At 46.5% G+C, this 26,745-nt stretch overlaps 1 long non-coding RNA gene across 1 annotated transcript in view; it reads right to left on the bottom strand.

Annotated features, from left to right (window-relative positions):
• Positions 1-26,412, bottom strand: part of LOC135912456 (uncharacterized) — a 33,610-nt gene extending 7,198 nt beyond the window's left edge. Inside the window, exons 1-3 of the long non-coding RNA XR_010567678.1 lie at positions 26,302-26,412; positions 15,745-15,801; positions 4,015-4,124 (exon numbers count right to left, since the gene is read on the bottom strand). This is a non-coding gene — a long non-coding RNA (uncharacterized lncRNA). The remainder of the gene's footprint in view (positions 1-4,014; positions 4,125-15,744; positions 15,802-26,301) is intronic.
• Positions 26,413-26,745: the final 333 nt, after the last annotated feature.

The raw sequence follows: 26,745 nt of genomic DNA, 5'->3' as shown, positions 1-26,745 counted from the left end.
CGTGAACTTGATTGGATCGTCACCAATATCTGGCGTTCTCCAACACAGGGAACTAGGGAAAGGAGAGGTGATTTAAGCGCATACTTTAGACCGAGCTAGGCAGTCTAGAAGGTGAACCTATGAGCTGCTGAGAAGCGTGGAGGGGCTAACGCCGTCCCGTATCACCTGGGCCGCCTATCTGTGTCTGAAGTCCGAGTGGCTAGTTAACGCAAGAGACGACAAACCAAAGTCTGCAACGAAGCTCACGGTAGTTCCCCTCAAGTTAGCTCAACCTACTCGAGGTAAGACGTCAGACCTAGACTCCCGGGAAACCCAGCCCAGCAATCGCATCCACCGCAACGAGATTGGCTTGCCAGCGTTCATCGGGAAAGCTCTGCCGTCGACTCCACGCTTTATGCTGCTGCTAGCCGCCCATGCATATGCCATCATTTGTTTTCTTTTGAAGTCTCTTTAGTTGACCACCGTTAAGTGTGTTTGGTGTATTTACTGTTAACTGTTGGTTTTATTTCTTTTGTCTCCATTATAGATCGAGATGAAGTGCATGTGTGTTAGTGTTCTTGTGTTTTTTTGTGTTTCGTTTAAATTTTGTGTCGTTGTCTGTCTATAAATATATTTGTTCGCTCTTTCTCCCGACTCTGACCCCTCCGCTGTGTTCGCTTGAGTTCAGAACGACCAACCGGCTTGCATACCCCGGCGACGACTTCGCGCAGGCGGCGAGCGGGTGGCAAGCCAGGACAATGTGATGGACCAAGAAGGCTGGCTATATTTAAAAAAATGTTTAGTGGAGGAATGGTCAACTGCTCCATTCTACAGGGACACCTCTACGGCGGTTACTTTGAAAGCATCGTCTTTTTCGAAAACATAGCTCGGGGGCACACTCACAAGCTGAATTCATTGGAAAGAATCAGCTCCGTAGTGTTGTGGAGCCTGGGCCAATATTAGTACTATGTGCGCAGTATCACGTGACTAATGTGCTTGTTTGTAATTTTTGTATGATGAAGGCGTCCTCGCTTGAAGGCACGTGGGATGGCCTGCGTGGAACTGTTGATGCGTCCCGGCTAGTGTGGTGAGATAGAGCTTCGCAGCGCACCAGTGCTCTCCAAAAATGTGCGGATAGCAGCAGCAGCTGGAAAATGACGCGGTATCATGAAATATCAATCGGGAAAAATTGTTGTTTTATACGGGCGAAAGATTAGTCTCATATGTTCTGCACATTTAGAGCGAACATCAGAGTGCTGTTCTCAGTAATTTTATGAAAAGAACACGAGAATAACTGAATTTTTTTTTGCTTTCCTGAAGCTGTATTTGAAATTGTACTGGTTTACGTGCCAAAACCACGATGCGATTATAAGCCAAGCCGTAGTGGTTTTGACATCCGGATTTTGACAAACTGTATGACAAACATACAGTGAGGTCGAAATTACGCAGAACAAAGGCCTGATTGTGAGCATGGCTTTAGAGGTGAAATATGTCGCCTTACTTTTGAGGGCCGTCGTTTAGATGCGGTATAATTTGTTAGTCCCCTATAGGGGAGTGCGCATAGTGATTTTCAAGACGGGTGGAATGCGAATCGAATAATGACAGAAGCGAATACAATCGTGTCGAATGTCGAATACTTTTTGAACATCTTTCAAATATTGAACAGCCGTTATCACAATTATTACGAAGCATGGTTCGCATCCTAGTATTCTTAAAGTTAGCAGGTTTCTACCATTACATAGTATGTTATGATGCTTCGTGTATTAAAAGCACGAATGGAGCAGCAAGAGCAGACAAGCATTGTTCACATGCTCAGTACCTTCAAGTAAGCGCGAACGATCGCGGTATAGCCCTTAAAGTACGGCTCCGCAAGTTGTCATGTTTAATGTCTGTGCTATGGCCACAGGGGTAAATATTTAGCGCACTTTTGTTCCAATTTTATGTTTAGTTGGGTGCCAGTGACGCTCTGAAATATTGAAGATGTATTTGAAAAATATTCGCATTTAGGAACAATGATTATTCGATTCGAAGACCGAATCCAATAGGACACTGTTAGATTGGTTACTCGAAAGTTTCAAATATTCGCACATCCTCAGTTATCCATATCAAAGGCAAGGTATAACGCAGTGAAGTGTGTGGAAGAGGCTTCAGGAAGGCTGAGTAGCTTTCCTCACTCATCTACCAAATAATGTTTTAAGTATAAAGTGAATGGCAGTTCAAAGGCGCACGTACTTATTTGGGACGAGCTGCGTGAATGCGTATCCTTAACCATATGTAAGCGGGCATCCCTGCTCAGAACATTTAGGCACTACTCAGCGCATGATTATTTATATACTACGGTATCTTTGAAGCAATAAAGAAAGTCCCAGTTTTGCCCGCAAGGCGAACGAGCAATTGCGATAGCAAATTAGTAGGCAGGTGTAAGACGTAAGGATAGTAATTTTATCGACAGCATACACTTGGAATGATTCACTTATTCAGATAAATTAACAACCATAGTGTCAGCGCGCACAAGAAAACATTGGAGGATGCTTAAGCTTCGCCTTCAAGAGTGGAACGCGACAGCGTTCCCATCGACCCGCCGAGGGGTGTAAGACAATGCGCTACGGCGCAGGGATCACTTACGTGGCGCCCCGCATCGGACTTTGCGCCCACGTTACGCTGCGTTGCGCCCAGCAACGCAGCGTTCGGCGCGGCAACGAAACGTGCGCCTGAGCAAACGGAACGAACCAAAGAACTCGGTGTCTCGGAGGGGAAAACGATCTACGCCAGCCAAACGTCGTGATCGGCACGGGCAGAGAGATAGATAGATAGCAATCTAAAGAAAGGAACGGTGCTTGATTCTGCAACCCGCGTGGGAGCACGGCGAAGCGTCGTCAGGGGAGAGGGGGTCAGGGGAGAGGGAACCGGACCGCGCGCAGCCCCAATGCGCGTATGGCGCGCCACCTGTCGGGGCAGCGCCGTACATTGAGAGGAGGGGGTCTTCTGCGTTTGCCGCAAGATGGCTCTGCGTGTGCAGTAAGCGCAGAAGAAATGTAGCGAAAACGTACTTCGCTATCGTGTAAATGCGACTTCTGTAAGTTACAGGCTCATAATTACCGATATACACCGCAGTATAAGTTTCTACGGCACGTTTTTAAGGCAACACCACGTTCACGAGACGCGCGTTTGTGGCTGAGTGGTAGCGTCTCCGTCTCACACTCCGGAGACCCTGGTTCGATTCCCACCCAGCCCATCTTGGAAGTTGTTTTTTATTTATGAAGTGCCTGCCGTGATTTATCGCTCACGGTCAACGCCGCAGACGCCGACACAGACGACACCGGCTTTTTTGCGACACGAGCTCCTTAACGCTATCGCGTTAAAATATGAACACATCACACTCGATGAGTGCGGACACTCGCTGTGAAAATGGTGGTGTGAGCAAGCGCGGCAGCAGCAGCGAGCGTAGTTACAGTTGTCTGTCGCTTCGACGCCAGAGCGGCGAGAACACAGCGCGCACAAAGACATGAGCCTTCTGCAGATCCATTTCAAGTTAGGGCACGCGCGACCGCGCGCTACCGTGCAAAGTACTGGTGCACTGATGGGCGAAGTCGAAACCACCCCCCCCCCCCTCACTTCCGCGCTGCCTCTCCCCTTTCCTCCATTCCGCACGCGAGATTGGGCCGCGATCGTCAGTTTCCCCTTGTGCCCTGTCGCGAAACACGCAGTTGCTGCCGAAGAGTAACCCCGCCGCCACCACCCCTCCCTCCTTCCCATCCGCCCATGGCCTTTCGCGCGACGGAAGACGGCCTGTTTGCTCTCCGCCTTCCTCAATCGTGCACGCCACCCACCATCGCCGGCTCTCCTCGCGCACTTTCACTCGCAAATAGAGTATACGGCGTGCGGCGATGGTGTTATCACCCTTGGACTTTACACGGAACCTCGCGGTGACGACAGAATTGCGCCGGGGGTGTCCGTATAACTGCTATCCCAATAAAAGAGGAGAACGTCCACTAGGTTCCTCGTACGGAATATTACAAAAAATTCTGTACTTACGTGAATGGGATCCCAAGACACTGTAGACTATTATAGCTAAGGCAGTGAGGCCGACCGTGATGATCACAGCGCTTACGGCGATTATCTTGAAAGTGCCTTCTTCTCTTTGACTGCAAGAAAAAATAAGAAAAAATAAATAAACAAAATTATTATTGCAGCTAGCCGTTGGTTCTTTAAATATATATAATTTGAGTCTGTATAGCACAACGAAAAAGTATTCAGGACTACGGGGCACCGCGGAGTCATTGTGGGAGTGAGATTTAGAGCTTAGCGCTTAACGTACGTCTAATGCAAACTCTTTGCGTAACGTTACACTAGCGTACGGTGTATCGCTTCCTGGTTACCTATCGACCGATGCCTCTTGCATCAATCTTGTCACGCGCCTAGAATCATGGCCCTTCGCCTTTCCTTCGTTTTCGTTCAGCCGTGTAAGGAAAGAGTAATAAACAACGGCACATCTTGCACAACAATATGTCGGCCTCATCAATACCTCGCACACACCCGGAGCCCACGCAACCTTAAAGAAGGAAACACAGACGTAAACGTTCGGAAAAACGATGCCATTTCGTGCTTCATGTCAAGCGCTATCCAAGCCAAGATGATCCATTAGCGCAATTGACGTTGCAATACTGCTATTGGGCAGTGGGCGGAGTAGCAGCACGCCGGAGTACTGCAGCGTCACATGCTACTGCAGTAATTAGTCATTGTTGGCAAGCGGAGCAATACAGGCGTTACAGGAGTTCCAGGCTCAACGGTTGCAGTTGTTGCGGAAGTTTTTACGCCCGTGCGGATCTCGCCAATTCCTTGCTCTTGTTTTTCCTTCCACGTCCGCAGATTTTTTATTTGCATGGTAGACTCGGCGTTCGCAAAAGTTACATCACTTATGCATCGTAGTTCCTTCAGGACAATTACAACAACACTTTACCTCTTCAGAGCGAGCGCATTGGGCGCCCCCCTGTATTCCTGCGCTTTAGCACCTCTTTGCATAGTGAAATGCCCAAGCCGTGGTGGCGCCGTTCGTAATAGAGCATTGCTACTTTTTTAAAAGCTTGGTGACAGCTTTCTTGGCTGACGCACGTGAAAGTACGGTCGCGCGACCAATCTGGCGGAGTGCAGGTGTTTCCTGAGAGATAACCTGTTTTGCGGCTGTTTTGTCGCATAACTTGAACATACTTTGACAGGAAAAACATGCGTGCATACAAACTGATTGAGCAGACGAGCATTTGTTTGTCTTCTGCAACCAAACAGTACTCAGACGACCGACGACACTGACTTATGACTGGAAACAAGAAAGGTTAGACGTCGTAGAAACAGGAATAACTATTACTATAATGTATCCTAAGAATTTGTTTTTTTACATATTACAATAATTTCGAGTCTGTTTTGAGAGCGTGTCAATTGATAAAAGCAGATTGGTACGCGCTACAATAGTGTGCGCCTTTCTTGTGGCATCATGTCAAAAGTGGCCATATTTCTTATTGCTTGAAGTGTACATGACCCACTGCCCCACTTCTATAAAGCATAGCAGAGGTTGTTATAATCGTAGTATGGACGCGTCTCATCGAGGCTACTGACAAAAAAGAAGAGGTCTTCTGGCATCCTATAGATTTCGACTGCGGTTGGTTTTGAAGGAGCTAAATATTATTTCACTATTTATTGGCAGCGATCAATAGCGAGAGACTGCCATCAGGACAACTACCACTCAAGCGGAAGCCGTGGGCGCCGCCATGTGTTACGACGCTATTTCTTTGCGTGCGCGTACATTACGTATTAAGCTCACTAATAACTTACGTGAGAATCAAAGCGTTAGAATCAAAGGTTATAATTTCATGCGTAACTTATGTTGCGCCTTGAAAAAGACCGGTCCAGTTTCGAAATGTTGCCTTCTTCTTTTACCTTGTTCTCGTTTTGCTTTAAGTTAGAATAGCGTACGTGAACAACGGAAAAGCAGTAGCGCACGGAGTATGAGCAATGAGGACAACACTATTCCTTTACATAAACTAGGGCGTGTACGTTTAGAAATGTTGTTCTAAAATCAGACCTTGGCGTGCTCGTTTACTGACCCGCTTAGTTCTCTACAGCGCATGGAGAATTTCTTGTGAGAAATGTTTCTCCTTGCATGTGAGGACTCTGTGTTGCACTAAAGAACATAACCACAATGCATGACCGCGGGTAGCTCTAAAATTAGTAGGGTACCTCTTTTTGCTGTCATCTAAGATAATGCAATCCTCCACGTTGATAATATTTATTGGGATCAAAACTACGGAACAGTTTTGATGCAGGTCACAGCACATTACATGTCATTAGCATGAAACCGCCAACCGAGACGGTTTGCACAACAGCTGCCGCAAGCATATGTATGTATGTGCGTATGTTCGTATGTATGTATGTATGTATGTATGTATGTATGTATGTATGTATGTATGTATGTATGTATGTATGTATGTATGTATGTATGTATGTATGTATGTATGTATGTATGTATGTATGTATGTATGTATGTATGTATGTATGTATGTATGTATGTATGTATGTATGTATGTATGTATGTATGTATGTATGTATGTATGTATGTATGTATGTATGTATGGGCAGTAATACAAAAAGATTTCCTGTTACTGGCAGGCTGCGTTACCCTTGAACTATCGTTACCCGTCCCGGAGCTTGAGTTGGCTACCGTGTTTCTGTGTGGAAGGCGACGTCGTAAGTTAGGTTGCCGACCTCGCCGATTTGATAAAGGCGAGACAAAATGAATAACCCCAAGTGCCGGTTGCATATCGCGCTCAGTACTGAACGCGTTAAAACGGTTCATGATTTACAGCGCAAAACGGCAGATAAAAGGAAGAAAGTCACAGTTTCGCCCGAAAGGCAAAGCATTGACTGCGATAGCGAATTAGTAGACAGCTATACGTAGTTACTATAGTAGTTTTACAGGCCGTATAGAGTTGGAAACATTCGCTTCGTAACTCAATTCAGAAGCATGTTGTCAGCACGCATAGGCAAACATGAACAGATCACACGCAATGACCACGGACACTCGCTGTCGAAACGCTGGCGTGAAGAAGCGTGGTAGCTAGAGAGAGCGATGGTTGACCATCGTGCTGTCTATCGCTTCAACTCAACCTGAGTGGCGAGTACACAACACGTACAAAGGTGTGAGCCATCGGCATACTTACACTCTGGAGATCGCTCTCAAGATAGGGCGCGCACGACGACGGAATGCGCAGTTTCTCTCGCAGTACAACGCCTCCCCCTCCCTCCCCTCCCCCAGGGACCATGCGCGCAGTGGAAGGCAGCGCGCGACTTCCTCATTTTCCTTCCTTGCGCGTACCAGATTGAGCCGCGAGCATCGGCTCTCCTCGCACGCTTGCACTCGCACATATCGCATACGGCGCGCGGCGTTAACGCCCTTGGACTTTATACCGAACGTCACTGCGACGCCGACGGCGACGGCAAAAATGCTCCTAGAGTGTCTATATAATATGCATTGCAATAAAAGTGGGGATGATTTGGTAGCCATGCTTCAATGGAAGATAGAGAGAGAGATAATTTATTTGAAAGAAGGCAAAGAGGTCGGCCTGTGCTAACGCGCTCTAGCCTGCTACTCTGCACAGGGAAAGAGGGAACGGGGACATAGAAGGTGTGGTGAGGGATGATGACAAAGAAAGAGGGATGCGCACCGGGGAAAGCAAGCTCCACATTCTGATGATAAACATCGAGAAATGTCATCCATGAAGCCGCTAACAGGCTCCGTAGGAAGTCTGTAGTCAGCAATTCAAGTGAACCTAAAGATAAAGGCGCTAGGACGAAGCTGGTGTGTGGGCCTTCCCCTGCGCGATCAGCACAAGCGCCAAACAAAAGCTTTATAGCACGTAAAGAGCTGCGATAAGCGGCTCCAGAACGGCGAGCACCAGCAGGACACTGTTAGTGGCCGGATTCTTGAGACCACAGAGAATCACGCGAATCGACTCTATCAGGTGCTTCAGCATTTTCTGTACACTCTCGTTCTCATTGTGTCCATCTCCTTGCTTGTCCGTAGTGTCACAGGTTTCATTGGCCCTGTAATCCTTGGCTTCAAGACGCAGAGGACCACGAGAGTCCGCTGGCATGGCTGTGGGCGTAGAGGGCAGCAAAGGTCATTCCGTGTCTGTATCAGCCGGCCGAGGTGAATGTTTCCCGCGTGCTGTCTTCGACCTTGAATTAGCAGCAAGCGCCGTTACCGTCCTCGATGCACGCACAGGCAGACGTGGTCGTGGCGCCTGTGCGCCGCTATGTACTACTGAAATGGCTTTGTGACGCTTCTTTTGCGAGCGTTGGTACCTTTAGCGAAAAGATTGAGCGGCCTCTTTACGTGAAGATTGGTCTCTTGCCATTTTTCGAAGTTGAATGGCAGATTTATTTTTAAAATTTCCGGGTAATTATGCAAGGTAATTAACGGCTGCAAGGTAAATATGCAAGGTCATGAGCGACTTGACAAGGCTGTCACGAGGGCGTTAACAAAATCAGCGGTCATGTGGGCGGGTCCAGCTATGTGTTACGAAGAAAATCAAATTCCTGCTTAGGCAGAGCAATATACGGCAGGGCTACACAAGACCACGCAGGTTTTTCAATATGGCATGCTTCAGCAAATGCATGGGCGCGCTAATTTCTGTTCCTCATATGCATTAGAATATGTTGAGTAGCCTGACCGAAATTCACTTGATAAATGAGAGCCGGGTGGACGATTTAGAAATATAGGTGTTTCGTCAAACGATAGTCGATACACCAGCCAATCTGCCCTATGTCAACCTTGTCGCAAGGCATTTGAGCTTTGTAAAAATCACATTAAAAGTGTAGGGCCGAGAAGCCGAGAGGGGAGTGGGGCCGAGCAGCCCAACCTTGCGCTTTTTGTGAATGACTGTACAAACATTGCCAAGAGTATTTCTCGAAGATAGAATGAGGTCGACGTCATGCCTTAAGTGCCAACCCGGGCCAGATGGTGTAGACCGAGCGCAGGAAACGAACAAACGAAACGTTTAGATTTTTTCCGGGAAAGTGATGGATTGTCAGCGTCCTGTCATGTAGATTTTTTTTTATTTTACAAAATTACTATTTGGAAGCACAGAATAATAAAGTGGGAGACCACCCAGCCGACGCGAAACGGTCGACCTACACCTCAAAACTAGAAATTATGAAATGCACACCTGATTTACAGAAGGCTTTCAAGCATGTCATGGTAAAAGCATTTTCACAATCTTAGAATGGGGTGTTAACATTCAAAGGGCGCTAGATAGTTCTAGGAGAGTAAGTACAGCACTCATAACCATTGTGAAAACCTAGATGAGGTTCCAAAAGCCACACCACTAGCTTTACACACAGTTTTAAGGACGTTTTTGACAAAGCCACGCGCCTTGCGCCAGTGTTTGCAGAGGCTGGATTCGCTATCGTGTCAATGTTTGCTGGGAAGAACATATCAATTCGCTAAAGGTGCGACAAGCTTTCTTCTATCAAGTCATCGTCGGTCATATGGTTGCCCGCCGGATTTGTCTAACGCGTTCATTCCTCTGAGGCACGTAGATCAGCACACCCATGGAATTGCCCAAGTTTTCCACGTCGAAACGCATGCGTAGTCTTGTCTGAGCCACACATCTATTGCTCTAAGCATGAGTTTACTCTTTAGATAATAGATAGATAGCTACGCCTCGAGCATCTGACGACTAATTTTGTCGCCCCATTTTTAACAGCCTAATCTTGTAACCTGTCATCTTGTATATTTACCGGGCAGAATTTTTCGGTAAGCTTTTGAATGAGATAGAGCGTTCGCATCGTTTTTACTTTTTGATTGTCTCCGTGCGTTCGCACTGTAAATCCTGCTTCTCATAGATGTGTGTTCCCTCGGGACATAAAAGTCAGGATTCGCTTTCTGGTCATTTCCGTGGTAGTGGGGTCCATATACAGTTATTTTCGTGTCAACGTTAACAGCTAACCGCCAATATAGCGTTTCTCGTACCAGGACAACTTCGCGCGTGGTGGTAAAGGTTTTACATGATAAGTTGCTCTGCAATTATATAGGCGACCAGTTGTTTGACCTCCCTCATTTAAGCCATTTCTTAACGAGGTTAAGAAAACAGAAAAGACAGAAGTATGGCAACTTTAGCGACACTTCTTTTTGCAGTTTCATTAAAATTTCGGTGATGGCTTTGCTTTCTGTTATACTGCTGAAAGTTTGTTAAGGCTTTCACTCCCTTATTGGAGGAACCAATTACTGTCTTCCCGATTGGACTCCTAACGGAGTACGGAAGACACATAATTTTCCTCTGCAAGCTAGAGGAGCAAATACACAAATGAACGGCATTTGTGTAATTCCGATTCTTTCTACTTTTTGACAAGTGAGAAGCAGAGCGCTTTTCGTGGGCACACACTGTTAGTTAACTTTAGGCATGGTCACAGATTGCTAGACTTACTACAAGTTAATGATTTGGATGTTGTATCAGAAAATACATGTATAAATATCCACAAGACCCACGCGTATAGAGAAATACGACACCCTGCACATGGCGACAAATGTCAAGCATCATCGTCACCAGAACATGTAGCTATGTTATGACTGACACTGACTGGCCTGGTGAGCACCTGTATTTTTGCTTTCCCTACGTTAGCGATAATCGGATCACGCATATGTGATATCGGCCCCATGTGTTTATGGGAGTGCAATCTGGAATGAAGCACGCCGGGTCATCATTCCGGAGTAACGTGGGTGCCTTCACCCTACATCGTTCCCGTAGCATGTTTAGATAGCCTTGTCTGTTCGGCATTGAATAATATTCGAGGTGTGGCCGTTCGCCTTTTCCCCAGCAATTAGCTAGTGCTCTTTAGAGCAGAGCCCTTAGGCGTCAGTTCCTGGCACCCGGTTCCGTTTAATCTGACGTTCATAGATGGTCCCGTTTCACCGATATATTGCTGCTTACAGAAGGAACATTCAAGCATATAAATCTCATCCGAGCTTGTAAAAGTGAAACTAGATTTCACTTGGTTTGTATAACTATTTGCGGTGTTTTTAATTTTAGTATCACTTTGAAGGTGCCTGCAGGTTGTGCACCTAGGACGACAACATGCTCTTATTACGGGTGAAGAAGGTTGGCTGAATTTTGCGTCCACTAACATGTATTTAATGTTCCTGATGCGGGGATAGCTAACCCTTGCTACATCTGGGAACGCTTTTCTCAGACGCTCGTTACTTAATAATATTGGGTAATATTTTTTAGGATGTTGTTTATGTATGGGAATGCATCAGAATATTTTGTTATAAAGGCTGGCGGTAGGTAAGATTCTAGTGTAGGCTGTTTCATCGCTAATTCCGACTGCGTCTCCAATCTTGACACGACATCGTAAGCTCTATCGAGAGCAATTTGTGGATAGTTTCTTTCTGTTAGCATTGTTTTAAGGTCATTTAGATGGTGGACAAGTAACACCAGAAGAAGTAAAGAAAGCCATGGGAGCTATGCAAAGGGGGAAAGCAGCTGGGGAGGATCAGGTAACAGCAGATTTGTTGAAGAATGGTGGGCAGATCATTCAAGAAAAACTGGCCACCCTGTATACGCAATGCCTCATGACCTCGAGCGTACCGGAATCTTAGAAGAACGTTAACATATTCCTAATCCATAAGAAAGGGGACGCCAAAGACTTGAAAAATTATAAAGCGACCAGCTTACTATCCGTTGCCCAGAAAGTATTTACTAAGGTAATTGCAAATAGAATCAGGAACACCTTAAACTTCTGTCAACCAAAGGACCAGGTAGGATTCCGTAAAGGCTACTCAACAATAGACCACATTCACACTATGAATCAGGTGATAGAGAAATCTGCGGAAAATAACCAACCCTTATACATAGCTTTCATTGATTACGAGAAAGCGTTTCATTACGCCGAAGCATCAGCAATCATGGAGGCATTACGGAATCAGGGTGTAGACGAGCCGTATGTAAAAATACTGAAAGATATCTATAGCGGCTCCACAGCCACCATAGTCCTCCATAAAGAAAGCAACAAAATCCCAATAAAGAAAGGCGTCAGGCAGGGAGATGCGATCTCTCCAATGCTGTTCCCAGCGTGTTTACAGGAGGTATTCAGAGACCTGGATTGGGAGGAATTGAAGATAAGAGTAAATGCAAAATGCCTTAGTAACTTGCCATTCGCTGATAACATTGCCTTGCTTAGTAACTAAGGGGACCAATTGCAATGCATGCTCACTGACCTGTAGAGGCAAAGCAGAAAAGTGGGCCTAAAAATTATTCTGCAGACAACTAAAGTAATATTTAACAGTCTCGTAAGAGAACAGCAATTTACGATAGGTAGAGAGGCACGGGAAGTGATAAGGGAGTACATCTACTTAGGGCAGGTAGTGACCGCGGATCCGGACCATGAGGCAGAAATAATCAGAAGAGTAAGAATGGGCTGGGGTGCATTTGGCAGGCATTCTCAGATCATGAACAGCAGGTTGCCATTACCTCTCAAGAGAAAAGTGTATTATAGCTGTGTTTTACCAGTACTCACCTATGGGACAGAAACATTGAGGCTTACGAAAAGTGCTCTACTTAAATTGAGGACGATGAAACGAGCTATGGAAAGAAGAATGATGGGTGTAACGTTAAGGGATAGGAAAAGAGAAGATTGTGTGAGGGAACAAACGCGAAGAAATTACATCTCAGTTGAAATCAAGAAAAAGAAATGGCCATGGACAGGACATGTAATGAGTAGGGAAGATAACTGATAGTCATTAAGGATTACGGACTGGATTCCAAGGGAACGGAAGCGTAGCAGGGGGCGGCAGAAAGTTAGGTGGGCGGATGAGATTAAGAAGTTTGCAGGGACAACATGGCCACCATTAGTGCATAACCGGGGTAGTTGGAGAAGTATGGGAGAGGCCTTTGCCCCGCAGTGGGCGTAACCAGTCTGATGATGATGATGAGGTCGTGAATGTAATCGTGGTCTTCGCTGCAGAATCTTGTAATTGGTTTCGCTTGTCCGACAAAGATTCCTTGCTTGTGGTCTCATGGGTGATGACTTTTGTAGTCTAAATATTGCTGGCTATTCGTAGACTTCCGGTAAAGTGTCGTTGTGAGTTTTCCGTTTTCTATGTAGACCGTCGAGTCGAGGAAGTTGATCTGATGGTGAGTGGTGAGCAATAAATTTCATCCTCGAGTGAAAGCGGTTGAAATGCCTAGGCTAACGCGCTTGTGGCGTATTTCGATATTATAAAAATGTCGTCAATGTAACGCAGATAGGTGTGGGGTTTTAAAGGGTAGGATTTCATCAGATCTCCTTCAAGCTGTCCCATGAAAATGACGTGGGAGCAAATGATGTTATCATGTGCCGAAAGCTTGCAGGTAGTGGATTAAATTGAAATGAAAATAGTTGAGCGGGAGAACTAATTTAAGGTGTCACGGTAAACTTCAAGAGCGCGCGCTTAAGGATTGACTGCGAGGGACTTCGATGTGGCTTTAATCCCTTCACTCATGGGTATATTAGTGTATAGGGCACAAAGATCGAAAGTGACTAGAATAGCGCGGTCACAAAGGATTTGGTTGGCGTTGATGCCGTCGATTATTTGAAGAAAGTTCGGCCATCGTCCATGCCTCGACCCTCTCCGCACAAGACACCCCCATCACCATAGTGACAGACTCGCAGGCTGCCTGCCGGGCCTTCGCGCAAGGACTCGTGACTGCACACACACATCGAATTCTCTCCTCTGTCCCCCCTCCCACGTTACACAGGGTGCGTATCGTCTGGACTCCTGGACACGCCTCTCTCCATGGTAATGAACACGTTTAATGCGGTAGCCCGAGGTCTGACAGGCCGGGCACCATCGGAAGAGCTGTCCAACCCAGACGACGCACCGCCAGAGCCCCTACAGTACACTGAGACGCTCGAGTACTACCGACAAAGTCGCCATAACTATCCCCCTCCTCATCCTTCGCTTAATAGAGCAGATGCCGCTGTCTGGCGGCAACTGCAGACCAATTCATTTCCTTGTCTTCACATGCTACACATCTTTCATCCCACCCTGTACCCTTCCTATTGTCCCCACTGTGGGGCCAAACCCACGGTGTATCACTCCATATGGGAATGCCCTAACCCTTCAGGTGTTCCTCCTATACCCAACCCTACCCTTTCCTCTTGAGAGTCTGCGCTGCTCAGCACAAGCCAGCAGGAACAGCAACGGCTGATCCAGCGGGCTCGCGAAGTCGCGCATGGCAATGGAGCCCTGGACTGAGGGCTCCACTCAACGAGGAAATTTTCTACTCGCTTTGTGAAATAAATGTTTATTCTCTCTCTCTCGGCGTGTCTTGAACAAAAGATGGGAGGGCGGTGGGGATGTTGGACAGGTGGGGATTTAAGAATTTAGATAGTGACTTGGTATGGTTATATTGCGCTCAGTTTTACACACACGATACAAAGGAAGGACAGGACGTGGACGGACGTAGCGCAATCAGATGTTGTGCTACGTCCTTCCACGTCCTGTCCTTCCTTAATATCGTGTGTGTAAAACTGAGCGCAATGTAACCATGAACGTTCAGCAACTAGCCCCCTTCATTGCTTTACTCAAAAGTGACTCGGTAGGTGTGTTAGACACTATAAGCCGACCTGGGATTTCTGGTGTAAATATTTCTTCCACGGAAATTTTATGTATTCTAGGAAGAATGTAAAAGCGGCCTGCTTCTTCGTTCTTGGGCATCACGAAGCGGCATTCAGATTGCGTGATTAGTTCCCTGGATATTAGCTCCACTGTTGTACTTTGCACACTATTGCTGTAGTCTGAAGTCAGGTTAGAGTCGTGTTTTGTGTTAAGGGTGTGGCTGCTCATTTGTTTGGAGGCATTGTTCCTATACATTTCTATAGGCCAGATTAGGATACTGCCAGCTTTGTCTGCTGGGTTTGTAACAACATCTTTTCTTTCCGCGAGTTCTTTATGAATTTAGTGCCAAGGGGAGAAAATTTCTGCGTTTCTGGCGATACCCAGTTGACTGTGGAATTTCCTTTGAGATTAGCTTTACGTATAAATCAAAGTGTTGGCACTGTTGGGCTTCGGTGTCCACGTGCTACGCGGTCTAAGAGAATCCCTATCCTGTTTTCCTACGTCTCGCCTATCGAAAAAGGACTCCTTGGTGCGGACGCCTCCTGAAAACTGCTCTACCTTTGTGGAGTTTGTATCCATTCACTGCTTTGTTCGTGGGACAAAACGTCGGACCACGTTTCAGGAGATCAACTTCATCGGGGCTTAGACTCTCGTTTTGCTCAAAAGCAAAGTAAGCAGCACAATGCCAGTGGTTGCAGTGGTCGTCTAGATGTGAGCAGTTATCTTTCCCCAGTGACTGAAGGTTCTCTATAAAGCTTGTACAATTCAGTAAGCACACCGGTTTACTGGGTTGCGAGTCAGCGCTTGTTTCTAAACTCTGGGTCTCCCTCATTCCTCGTGGGAGCTGCAGTTTTACAATGAACATCACAGCAACCCTCAGGGCTGGTGACATAGAATGCGCTGTCGCCTTGCAACTCGCAGCCACGTGCACCTGCTATAATCATGAAATCACGGTGCTCATCTGTCTTGAAAGCCAATTTCACATACATCTTTCAACAGGAAGACCCAAATGTGCTGCCTGCGATCTTTTATTCCGAGAATTTCTTTCTCTGTAGACGCCAATACAAAATAAGGCCTCAAGTGCACGCATCGCGGCAAGTTCGATGACTACGTACAGTGAAGGCTGACGGATATGGGCATCCATGCGGACTTGTCCCGACTCGGGGGGCACCCTGAAACAAACAACAAAAACTCAGACGTGATCAGACGCTGCCAATGAACCATCGGTAATTGTTTGGCCAACCTTACGGGCTTGGCTGAACCTCACTCATATGGTGACATGCAAAGTTGCTTAAGAAAGGCGCCTTAGTACCGTTTGACGTTTTCACTATGTACTAAAGATGCAAACTGCCATCTATAGAAAATCCTACTAGCAAAGAATAAAAGGGGGGCGTTCAAAATACGAAGGAAAGCTTGTGATGTGATAATGTGGGCAGTGCCCAGTGACCAGTGCCCACATTTATTTCCTGATGTCTCTTATGCCGGAGTTGAGGGTGCATGTGAAATTGCCGTCAGGGCTCGTACATTATTATTTTTTCTCTGTCAAACGCAACTTGGCTCATGGAGCTGCGTAGCGTATTCCCGGTGGCGGTGTTGCGCTTTGCATTTCGCGGTAGTCCCAGTGTTTGCATTGTTTCTGGCTGTTTGTGTGATGGCCATGACGCTGAGGCTATACGTGTGATGTCACTGTTGCTTGCAGAGATAGACTACTCTCAGGGCACCTGGGCTTTTGTTTCAATTTGTTGCTGTTTATGTGGAGTACATCACGGTAACACTTTGCAGTCATGGTCGGCACCGGCGAGCCCTATACAATTTACATTTCTCTTTGCAAATCCCAAACCTGATGTGCAAAGGGAGGCAAATGGCTTCAGGTTGCTTCATGTCAACTCAATCTCCAATCACAGTAGACAACAACACTTAACTTCATCCAGTGTCGTGGAGGTGCCTCCAAACGTCTCATCTCAACATTCACCGGTTGCCATAGACCTAATTGGGCCTCACTTCAGCAGTATTGCGAAGGCTGAGGTCAGTTGCTCAAATATAACATAAATTTTTACCTCGTGGTCTGGTATTCAGTTATGTTACCCACGCACAAACCTCTGTGTACCTGTGCTGGTGGCTGTGATGCAGATGGCTCAAAACTATGATACAGCATATTACCTCCGTATAATACTTCCCGAAAACCTTTGTTCAGTAGGAATAGGCAGTTGGGAAAAATGGTAAACAGTTCCATAATGTGTGCCCTTCTGTTCGTTTTGTCCGACTTTGTTGCGCTTTAGCTACTATGAAGCTCCCCAACTCGCCCAATTTTCCATCTTATTGCATGGTACCTTAAGTTATCCTCTGGCTTAAGCTACCTATTGGTCTCGGCGCAATAGATGGCGGCGCTGCTAACGGCGTTGCGGTGACATCAGCTGATCGACGGAAAAGCAAGAAAAACTTTCATCTGCTGCGCTCTGGCTGGAATAATTGAATTTTTATTCATGTCCTTCTGCCCTAGAGAGATATGGAAAGCAAAGTGCTCTAACGCTGTAGGGTTCTAGAGCGCGCTGTAGCTACTGTCTGCATTTTTGCAGTCCTAATTTGTGTGGGATTTTGAGGAAAGAAATGGTAGGCACCCTAATCAAATACTTAGGTGTCTCTTAGTGCGCTCGCACCTCAGCGTTTGTGTTCTTCAGGTTAAGGGAGCGAACGTCTCCACCCCCTCCCCCGGTATGCGGGCGAGGAGGGAGCTAAGCACTCGCCACGTAGTGGGGCGTTCCCCCCTAGCGAGCGACGCATGAAGCGCACCTAGGTGCCCTCTCCGTTGCTGACGTCAGAGCATGTAACCAGCGCGCGTGCTGCTGTTGCGAGAAAGCGAGCAAGCAGGTGAGCGCCGTGAGAGAACCGAGTGAGGAGGGAGTGGCGTCACATCCAATCTGCTAGGCAGATTCTATGCCAGAGAACTGTTTTGCATTAATTAGCATATTAAATATGAGGCCACCTTCTTGTATGTGACGTCACTATCGACGTCATTACTTCCACTTTCTACTTCCGGGTTTTGAGGAATTTCGCCAAAGTTGGGCTCACATGGCTGGTCTCTAAAGTCTACGATCCTGCGCGTTCGTGTGCGGTTATCAGTGATTTCTGATAAATTCTAATAATTCCAGACACTTCAGCAACTGAACTTATAACTAACGCTCTAATATATCTGTAATGATACCCATGAGTTTTGTACTGCGCTGTCCTTTTTTACATATTTGTCAGATTTATTTTGAATTTACTCCCAGGTCATCCCAGGCGGTGGACCGGAAGTACTGCGCAAGAAACACAGTGTCGCTCGATGCTCGAGTTGCCAATGAACGTTATAATTCCGTACGCCTTTCTTGGCCTCAGCCATCACGATCGGGGACTCGATTTGTGCCATATATAGCACAAAAGAATAATTATACAGCTTTATATACACAATCATGAGGCAATGAAGTTGAAGGGCAAAGAAGGAATGAAAAATTCTCGTTACCCATCGCACGATGAATGTCGATCATAGTGCGATTACTATTCAAATGTTGTAGTGACACACCAAATTGCCACCGCCGATGTGAATCATGTATGAGGCGTGTATGCAGCCAAGCTACTCACTCACGCTTCCCCCTATGGTCACGCTGAGCCATATACGTATAGCGGCGGCGCCACAACGTGTGCGCTTGGCGTGTGTGTGAATACAGGTGCTGACAGGATTGCACGAATATATAAATGACGTGGGCTCCATTCCGCGCAGCGCCTGAGGGGTTTTAAAGAATTTTCTGTCATTGAAGAGCGGCACATAGTCGGTGTCATATACCCTTGACACAAATTAAACCGACGGCTGGCTTCGAACCTGATTCATTTAGCATAGCAGCCGGATGCCCTAGCCCTCTTCGAAGCACTACGAAGTGACCGATGTTGGCGGAAAAACAGTTTAGATTGACCGACCGACCGACCAACCGACAGACAGACAGACAGACAGACAGACAGACAGACAGACAGACAGACAGACAGACAGACAGACAGACAGACAGACAGACAGACAGACAGACAGACAGACAGACAGACAGACAGACAGACAGACAGACAGACAGACAGACAGACAGACAGACAGACAGACAGACAGACAGACAGACAGACAGACAGACAGACAGACAGACAGACAGACAGACAGACAGACAGACAGACAGACAGACAGACAGACAGACAGACAGACAGACAGACAGACAGACAGACAGACAGACAGACAGACAGACAGACAGACAGACAGACAGACAGACAGACAGACAGACAGACAGACAGACAGACAGACAGACAGACAGACAGACAGACAGACAGACAGACAGACAGACAGACAGACAGACAGACAGACAGACAGACAGACAGACAGACAGACAGATAGATAGATAGATAGATAGATAGATAGATAGATAGATAGAATGCTGGAAACGTGGGAGTCATTGAAGGCCAGTTAAAGTGCCAGTCAGGAGCGGCAGAGTAGAGACGCTGATGCAGCAAAGGAACTCGTCCTGAATATCTTCGACCGGTACAATATGGAAGAGGAAATATTCAAGTAGTACGGCAACAGAACGGGATGCAATACCGAAGGCGCTAATTATTGAACTGGGGCCAAATAAAGATCGGACCGTGCTCATCTAGAATGACTTCCCAAGTTCACGAATAGCCGAAACTCGTGTATTGCAGCTGCGCTCCTCCCTCTCTGCCGCTTCCCTCTGGACATGGCGTGCCTCTTGGCGGCGGTGCCGTGAAGTCAGCGTATAGCCAGTGACACCTACACAATGACCCACGTTGGCGTCAAAGAGGTTGACTGAAGAGAGCAGTGCTTACGCAGTGGTAGGTAACCCGTGGCACAAAACCATGGGCGCGTATCATATCTTAGAGTGCAGCCCCTTCGGGATAAGACTAACTTTTTAAACTGCACTATATCCGGGATCCGCCATCGTATTTGGTGTAATAGCTAGATATTCGGAGAGCCGAAAAGAAAGCTGGTCCTACAATGCTAAGAATACTGTTCGAACGAATAATAATATACACCGATCACGTTAACGTCAGTACTGTACACGTTAAAAATACAAGCCTTAAGAGTAGTTTGAACCATGGCAAGTATAGAATGAGACATTGCTCAGAACAGTAAAAATATTTGGGAGGTGTTCACATAGTCAATAACCTACGTGATTGTACGCAGTCTACAGAATTCACCAGAACAGGAAACCAATCTTGGTACTTGCAAATTCTTAATTTAAGTGTTGCGCCCGAGAACATAAACGCAACTCCATATTTGCGCGAAAGTGAGGCGCATGTGAACGTAGTTCTACTAAAGGAAATACACTATAGAATGATTAAGTACATATAGCCTGGGGAGGGCAAACTACCGGTAAGACAGTTGACATTCAAAGATACTTGCACCAGGGTTCTTCATTATAACCTCTGCCTTTTGTAAATGGTAATGCGCGATCGTGAGCTCAATTACATGCACCGGGTGGCCATCGTTAGGCCCCTGCAGCAACCTGGCGAACAGCCGCAACAACGGCAGCACTAGGTGCAATGACATGTGATCCAGACGAGGTGGGCAGGGGTGAAACTAAAACCAGGTGCTTGTAGTGCTTACTGACTTCGCTTTGCGAGACATGTACAAAGGGGAGAACACATCTTTGAGCTTTATCTCTCGAGAAATGTTGTCTGTACATAGAATAGCTAAAGCTCGAGGCGTTCAGCAGTACAAAGGATCAAACGAGAGGCAATAGCGGTGCGATCACATCTCGAAAACAAAGGTAACCGTGGCAAGTTGTGACCTCCAGTAAAATGTATGTAAAAGCTTCTCTATTCCTACCCACATTAGTTTGTTATGTACGTTAACATTGCCGTGTAATAAATCTATGTAATTTGGAGATTAAGAACAAAGTCAGGAAAAAAGGTAGACATCTTCATCCCTTCTATGTGTTCTTTGTTTCTTTGGGAAGACGCTGTTTTGTCCACGACCCAAGTCTGCACCTTCTCGTACTCTCTCCGCTTCCTTGCTTTCTTTTTGCGATGCTTTGCCGACTTTACTGTCTCAGCAAATAAACAAATCTTCTGTTTTGGCCTGTTTCACGAAGCTTAGCCTAACCAGAACCAGCGGCCGCAGCGCGTGCACATGCAAGGCAAGCATCAACGGGGAGTGTAAACATACTGCTGCCTGCATTGCTGTTCATTATCAGTGTTGAGCACAAAGAGTTATGTAGGAGCCAACGTGAGAGCTGGGGAATGCCGACAAAAAAATTCACACAGAAACTCCTCTGGTAGTTGTCCAAGCATGGGCAAACATTGTGCCACTTGCTCATCTCCATGCAGCCCACTGTCGTTATCAGTGTTATGAAGCTTGATCCGACCAGTATCAAGCTTATAAACCCTTATCAGTCACCATTAACCTTATCGGACTAGATCCGGCCCTCATCAACCTTTATTGGTTATCCGCCTTATCGGACTTGATGCGACCCTTATGAACCCTTATCGGTCGGTATCAAACTTAATGGAATTGATCCGAACCTTATCCACTCTTACCTATCCTTATGAACCTTATCGGACATGATACGACCATTATCAATCGTTATTAGCGCTTAATAACATCAGAATTGACCCGACCATTATAAGCTCTTCTCCCTCTTTAGCACCTTATCCATCCGTGTAGAGCCATATCAATTGCGATAATACCCATATAACCCCTCATCACTCCTTATCATCCTTATCAAGTCATTGAGTGCTTGTCTGTCTGTGATGTGCGACGTGAGGCGCATTAGCCCTCATAACTTGGTGCACGGAGTAAGATAAACAGGAGCGCCGACTCCGACGCCGCGAAACGCATTCGCTCGGGACAAACCGTGGAACGCCGGGGGTCACGCTCATTCCTTTGCTCGCTCACTCTGCTTCTCGTCACGGTCTCGCACATGCTTTCTCCTTACCTTCCACTTTCCGCCGGCTGGATGGATGGATGGATGGATGGATGGATGGATGGATGGATGGATGGATGGATGTTATGAGCGTCTCCTTTGGAACGGGGCGGCGGGTTGCGCCACCAAGCTCTTGTGATTACACTCTTAAAACGATTGCACCCTTTGGAGTGTATATTTGTCCCACAACAACAACCGCCATCTGCTCCGCCCGCGTCTCCCCTCCTGAAAGCTTGGCGCTCGCTACTTTCCTGTCGAGAATGCTGCGTCACACTAATAACGCGTATGCAGTTCGTGACTGGGAAGTACCGGGCTCGCAGCGTTAGAAAAAGGAAACGCGGGCAAGACAGATGACGATCACTGTCGTGGGACAAGATAAGCCTCAAAGGGTGTAAATGTTCCTAAGAGTGTATACTGCCTCATGTCCTATCTACTCTCATCGCGTAGCGCCGTCTGCGAGGCGCGTGTAAATCATTGAAAAGCTTGCTTCCAGATGCGCACACGCTGAGTGGCGGAGGCCGGCGACAACGGCGGTGCAGAACGGGCGGTGCGGCGTGCGTAGAGCGTGTCGTCTGCTAGAAAATCCGACCCTCACCTGCGTTAATTTGACAGCGATCGAACACAAGAAATATATACGCGCAAAAAATAAAAGCGGAAATAAACGCATGGTACCGCATTTCTGCACGTATGCGAAACATGTTTGCACGTTTTTGGAGGAAGCAGACGAAAAATAATGCTGCGCAAGAAGGCACAACAGACGTACTTGTTTTTAATGCCTGAAAGAGCTCGAAAGAGTAGAAATTTTCATATTCCTCGCTTTGTTTACCATGTCTGCAGCATGTTTATACATGCCTGACGAAATAAGGTATTTTAATACTTATGCGCGACGAGAAGAAGAAACAGGAAAGGAAACGATGAACGATGTTACCTGCTGCAAATATGGGTAAAACAAAGGATAGGGGGAATATTCGCTCTGCATGGCGCCATCTAATCCGCAGCTGCTGCACCAGTGGAGACAAAAAATTGCTGAATATCAGCGACCATTTGCAGCAAAAGACAAAATATGTGCGCGACACTACGAGATGCACCTTAGTTCTGACAGGTACTTCAGCGATGTATATAAATTGCCTCGACTTCGAAAGGCAGCCGTTCCTTCAATTTTGGAGGGAAGCCTGCTACAACTCAATGGTTCATAATGTCAGGAGAAAACAGAAGACGCCGATGAGGAAGGACAGGAGGAGATCAATTTGTCTACAACTACACACGGTGTGGGCGCCTTCCCTTCTCTAGACACGTGCCGTAATGAAAATTCTCAGCCTTGCCTTCGAGAGGAGTCCAATAGAAGAGTCGTTCTGTTGACAGCCCAGCAGGAATCTGTTAAGCAAGGGGAATAGTTTGATTGTGCCTTCAAAGCAAGAATGCGGAATAAGCGGCACAAGCAGCTCCACTGCTTGAAACGGCAAGACACACTCCCTGAATAGAGATCAAAAGTTACTTTTGCAGGCGATTTTTCTGCATCCAGAAAGAGTCAAGCTTCCGTCTTCATGGGACCACTACAAGGTACGAAAAATTGCAAAATCAGATAGTTGAGTGCTGCTCCCCAAGCAGAACGACGGTTTTTGTAAGTGAAGACACAGTTCCTTGTGTAACGAAGTGCAGCTATGTCACGGAAGGCTTTCATAAAAAATCATTCGAGGCATTTATAGTAAACTCTAATTTCAATTACGCAATCGACCTTGAAGCACAACCGACTACCACCGAAGACTTCTAGCGCATGGTAGTGACTACTGACAAGATAAAGATGTGCAGGGGTGGTCCTGCAAAGCAGGAGCACCCCGCTGCGAACGCTCAGGGTGCTTACGTGGACTCCTTGGTGTGAGGACGCACAGAAGGGGCACAATTTACAACACTGACCAGTGTTCGCACTGCGAAAGACTTGCGGGCACATTGCGTTGCCACGCGATGCCAAGGACAACTTTTCGACGAATGTACATGAAGGAACAATTCACCATATGCTGGAGACAGGATCTTAGCTTCTCTTGTGAAGTTCATAAGCAGGAAGCCCTAGCAGGATTTCTACATTATCACGTTTGAATGAGAATGTGGCACTGTGGTTTGCAAGAGAACCGGGTGACACGGGAAGCTTCGCGAGAAAAGAAGCAAGCGAAGCATCTTTGCAGTTGGTGGATGCTCGCATAAAAACAGGGATAAACGTCACCTTCGTGTTATACACTCTTTTTCGCTGTCGTCTCTCAGCGCTTGAGACTACACGAACTGCCGTTATATTCCCCTCCCATTTTCCTAGTTTTTCCTTCGGTCTTGGTTTCCGTTTTCGGCTTATATTTTCCCTTCATGTGCCTTGTATAACTAGATGCAGCCCACCTTACAAATATCCTGCATTTCGCCTGTATAAAATTAACAAAAGAACATTATACGAACACTTGCTCCTTCTGATAGCGTCACTCCATGAACCGCAAGCGCTATGCGCGCTACAGGCGTCAGGGAATGTGCGGAGCAGACGACAAAACAGATAGGCAAGCAGCAGGCGCGAAAACACCTCTAAACACGACCGTGCGATGTACAACAACAGAGAGACCCGAGCTTGGTCCGCACGCGCTTCTACTTCTTTGGCTTGCGGGAAGACATGCCTCTCCGATCTACTGTTCTTTCCTCATCCGTAGCACCGTCTGGCTAAGGCGCTGTCAAGAAGGAGTCAATTTTTCATAATCTGTCCCTTCCAGACGAGCAGAGTCGGCGCTCCTGTCGTATCTTACTCCATGACTCGGTGGCCTTTTCGTCGGTGAAGGAATGCCCGAACGGAACGCTCCTCTCGCACTCACCGGTACGCAAAGGGGATGTGGCGTGTTTAGCATTACATTTCCCCAAAAGCAGAGCTTTTCTGATTTCTACAATGCACCAAGTCGGCTCTGCGTGTGGTTCTAGAGATGGCTTTTACCACCATCACCAACTATTTCAACAGAGCCTTCATAGCAGCAATCTTTTACACATAACTTTTTTATAGTGATTAATCTTACGTTACGGACAGGTTTCGTCGTTGGTTAAATATACAAATGCTTACGCATTTAATATATATCCCTGAGAGAAAATACTACAGAAGAGTACGCATTTGTGCTGGTTGGTTCATGATTACGAGCAGTAAACAGCGCTAAACAACAAGACAATGAGAGTGACACAGACAAGAGCGCTGACTAACAACCAAGTGTCTTTTATTCTTTTAGTCAGCATATATATACTCCACCGCTATCTCAAAGCACAGAATCAACAGAATTCAGCAAGCACAGGGGCGAAAAACGCAATTAATGCGATAGGAAGGCAATCTCCTTCGGAAGTAGAGAAATAGAGAGAAGGCTTACACATGCTACGCCGCTAATATGAATGTGGAAAGCTTCGGAAATAAGACGTGCGAGATCATCGCGGTATTTTGACAGATAGGTCACATCTTTAAAAGACGGCTTGCAGCCGCATTCATGGCAATGCAGTGATAACTCACTAGCTCTACCCCGTTTTTGAACTTTGTTGGAGTGTTCGCGCATGCGGTCATTGATGCACTGCCCTTGGTGGCACATAATCTCAATGGAGAGTTTTAGAATAAGGGCCCCAATATGTTGGGGCCCCAAAGAGCTTTGCGGGTGTTAGCTTTGGGGCACGCAGGAGTGAAGAGATTTAGAATAGGGCTTTGCGTTTACGGATAGCATCTTGCGCTGACAGCGCCACTACGGCGTCTAAAAAAACGATTAAAATAATTAAATAAGATATACCATTTTATGACATGATTAGTAATTTTGACATGCGTGTATTTGCGTTAATTACAATTTAGAGGTTATTCTTCAAGCAGCAAACAATTAGTTGTGCTTACTTTTGAGCAACAAAACCAACTTTACGTGCCTTCACCAGACAAGCTTAGCCGTGTTAGGCCTACGAGCCATAAAATCCACACTCGAATTCGGAATCAGCGGCGTCTAATGAATCAATCTTCGTAACGCACGCTAGTTGAGAGAAAGCGATAACTGCAGTCATTTCTCCTATCTGGCGAACTTCACGCGTTACCGCGAATCGAACCTAGTTTGGTGTTAGGTTAGAGCCGTCGCTTCGATGGGTGCCGCCATGTTTGTTGACGCAAAGCTTTTGGGAACGCTATTTGAGCTCCCGCTAAATCGGTGAAATAGCGTTCCCTACGCAAAACCCAAACGCAGTTTGCGTCTCGCGCATGTGTAGTGGCTTCGACGCTATTTCTTTGGGGCCCCAAAACGTTTGGGGCCGCTATTCTAAAACTCTCTAATAACGCTGTCAGCAGGGCAGACGTTAGGTTGCTGTTCACTGCCAGAAATAAGGTAGCCTGTGCCATCAAGTCAATCGTGTGGCCTAGAACAACAAAAAAAAGTTGTAGAAGGCGGCACTGACAGATGTTTCTTGGTGACTGTTGTGACTGTGCGGTTTACAAGACTGGTCTTTCATGCAAGCGTTTTTACATCGGTCAAACGGGGCGGTGCATCAATGGCGTGTATACTTTTCTTAGCTTCACTGTCCGTCGGTTCCATGCGGATGAATCTCAGAAAAAAATCGGAAAAACCTTATTCTGCTCCCACCTGGCGCTTACGTAGCACGACTTTCTTGTAATCTCAGATGTTAACGCTCAGTTAGGGAAATGGGCACCGAAATTTCATTCACTCGCCACATCGCACATATAGCAAATTGTCTTACTTTGCCGAGTTGACAGACGTTCCGAAGAAGGGCAGTCCAGTGCTGAAGTACGTGGACTTGTGCCGAGCAACACAGCGGACAACCAGAGGACCAAACGGTTCTTCCTTTTTCTCTTCTTATGTACGTGTGGCTGATACCCACTATGGAGAATTGGCTGATACCCATGTAAGCAAGGAATAATGATAGTATAAACGAAATCTAACTTTCCTATTTACGGAAACTCAAGAATTCAGTGAAAAAGACGAGTAAAAAAAATGACGTAGCCAAAAGTAACATATAATAAAATAATAATAATAACAATAACGGAAGCTGATCTAACTTGGCAATTTCTTTGAATCGATAATAAGTTTCTCAACGGTGGCGCAAATATCCTTATGACTGAAACCGACAGTCGACGTTCCATATAAGAGGATAACGGAAATTGGCCAAATGAGAGCAATTTCG

The sequence above is a fragment of the Dermacentor albipictus genome, chromosome 1 (assembly GCF_038994185.2).
Source record: "Dermacentor albipictus isolate Rhodes 1998 colony chromosome 1, USDA_Dalb.pri_finalv2, whole genome shotgun sequence".
Taxonomy (NCBI): Eukaryota; Metazoa; Arthropoda; class Arachnida; order Ixodida; family Ixodidae; genus Dermacentor; species Dermacentor albipictus.
The sequence above is the reverse complement of the archived record's forward strand: the minus strand, read 5'-3'. Positions and strand labels throughout refer to the sequence as shown.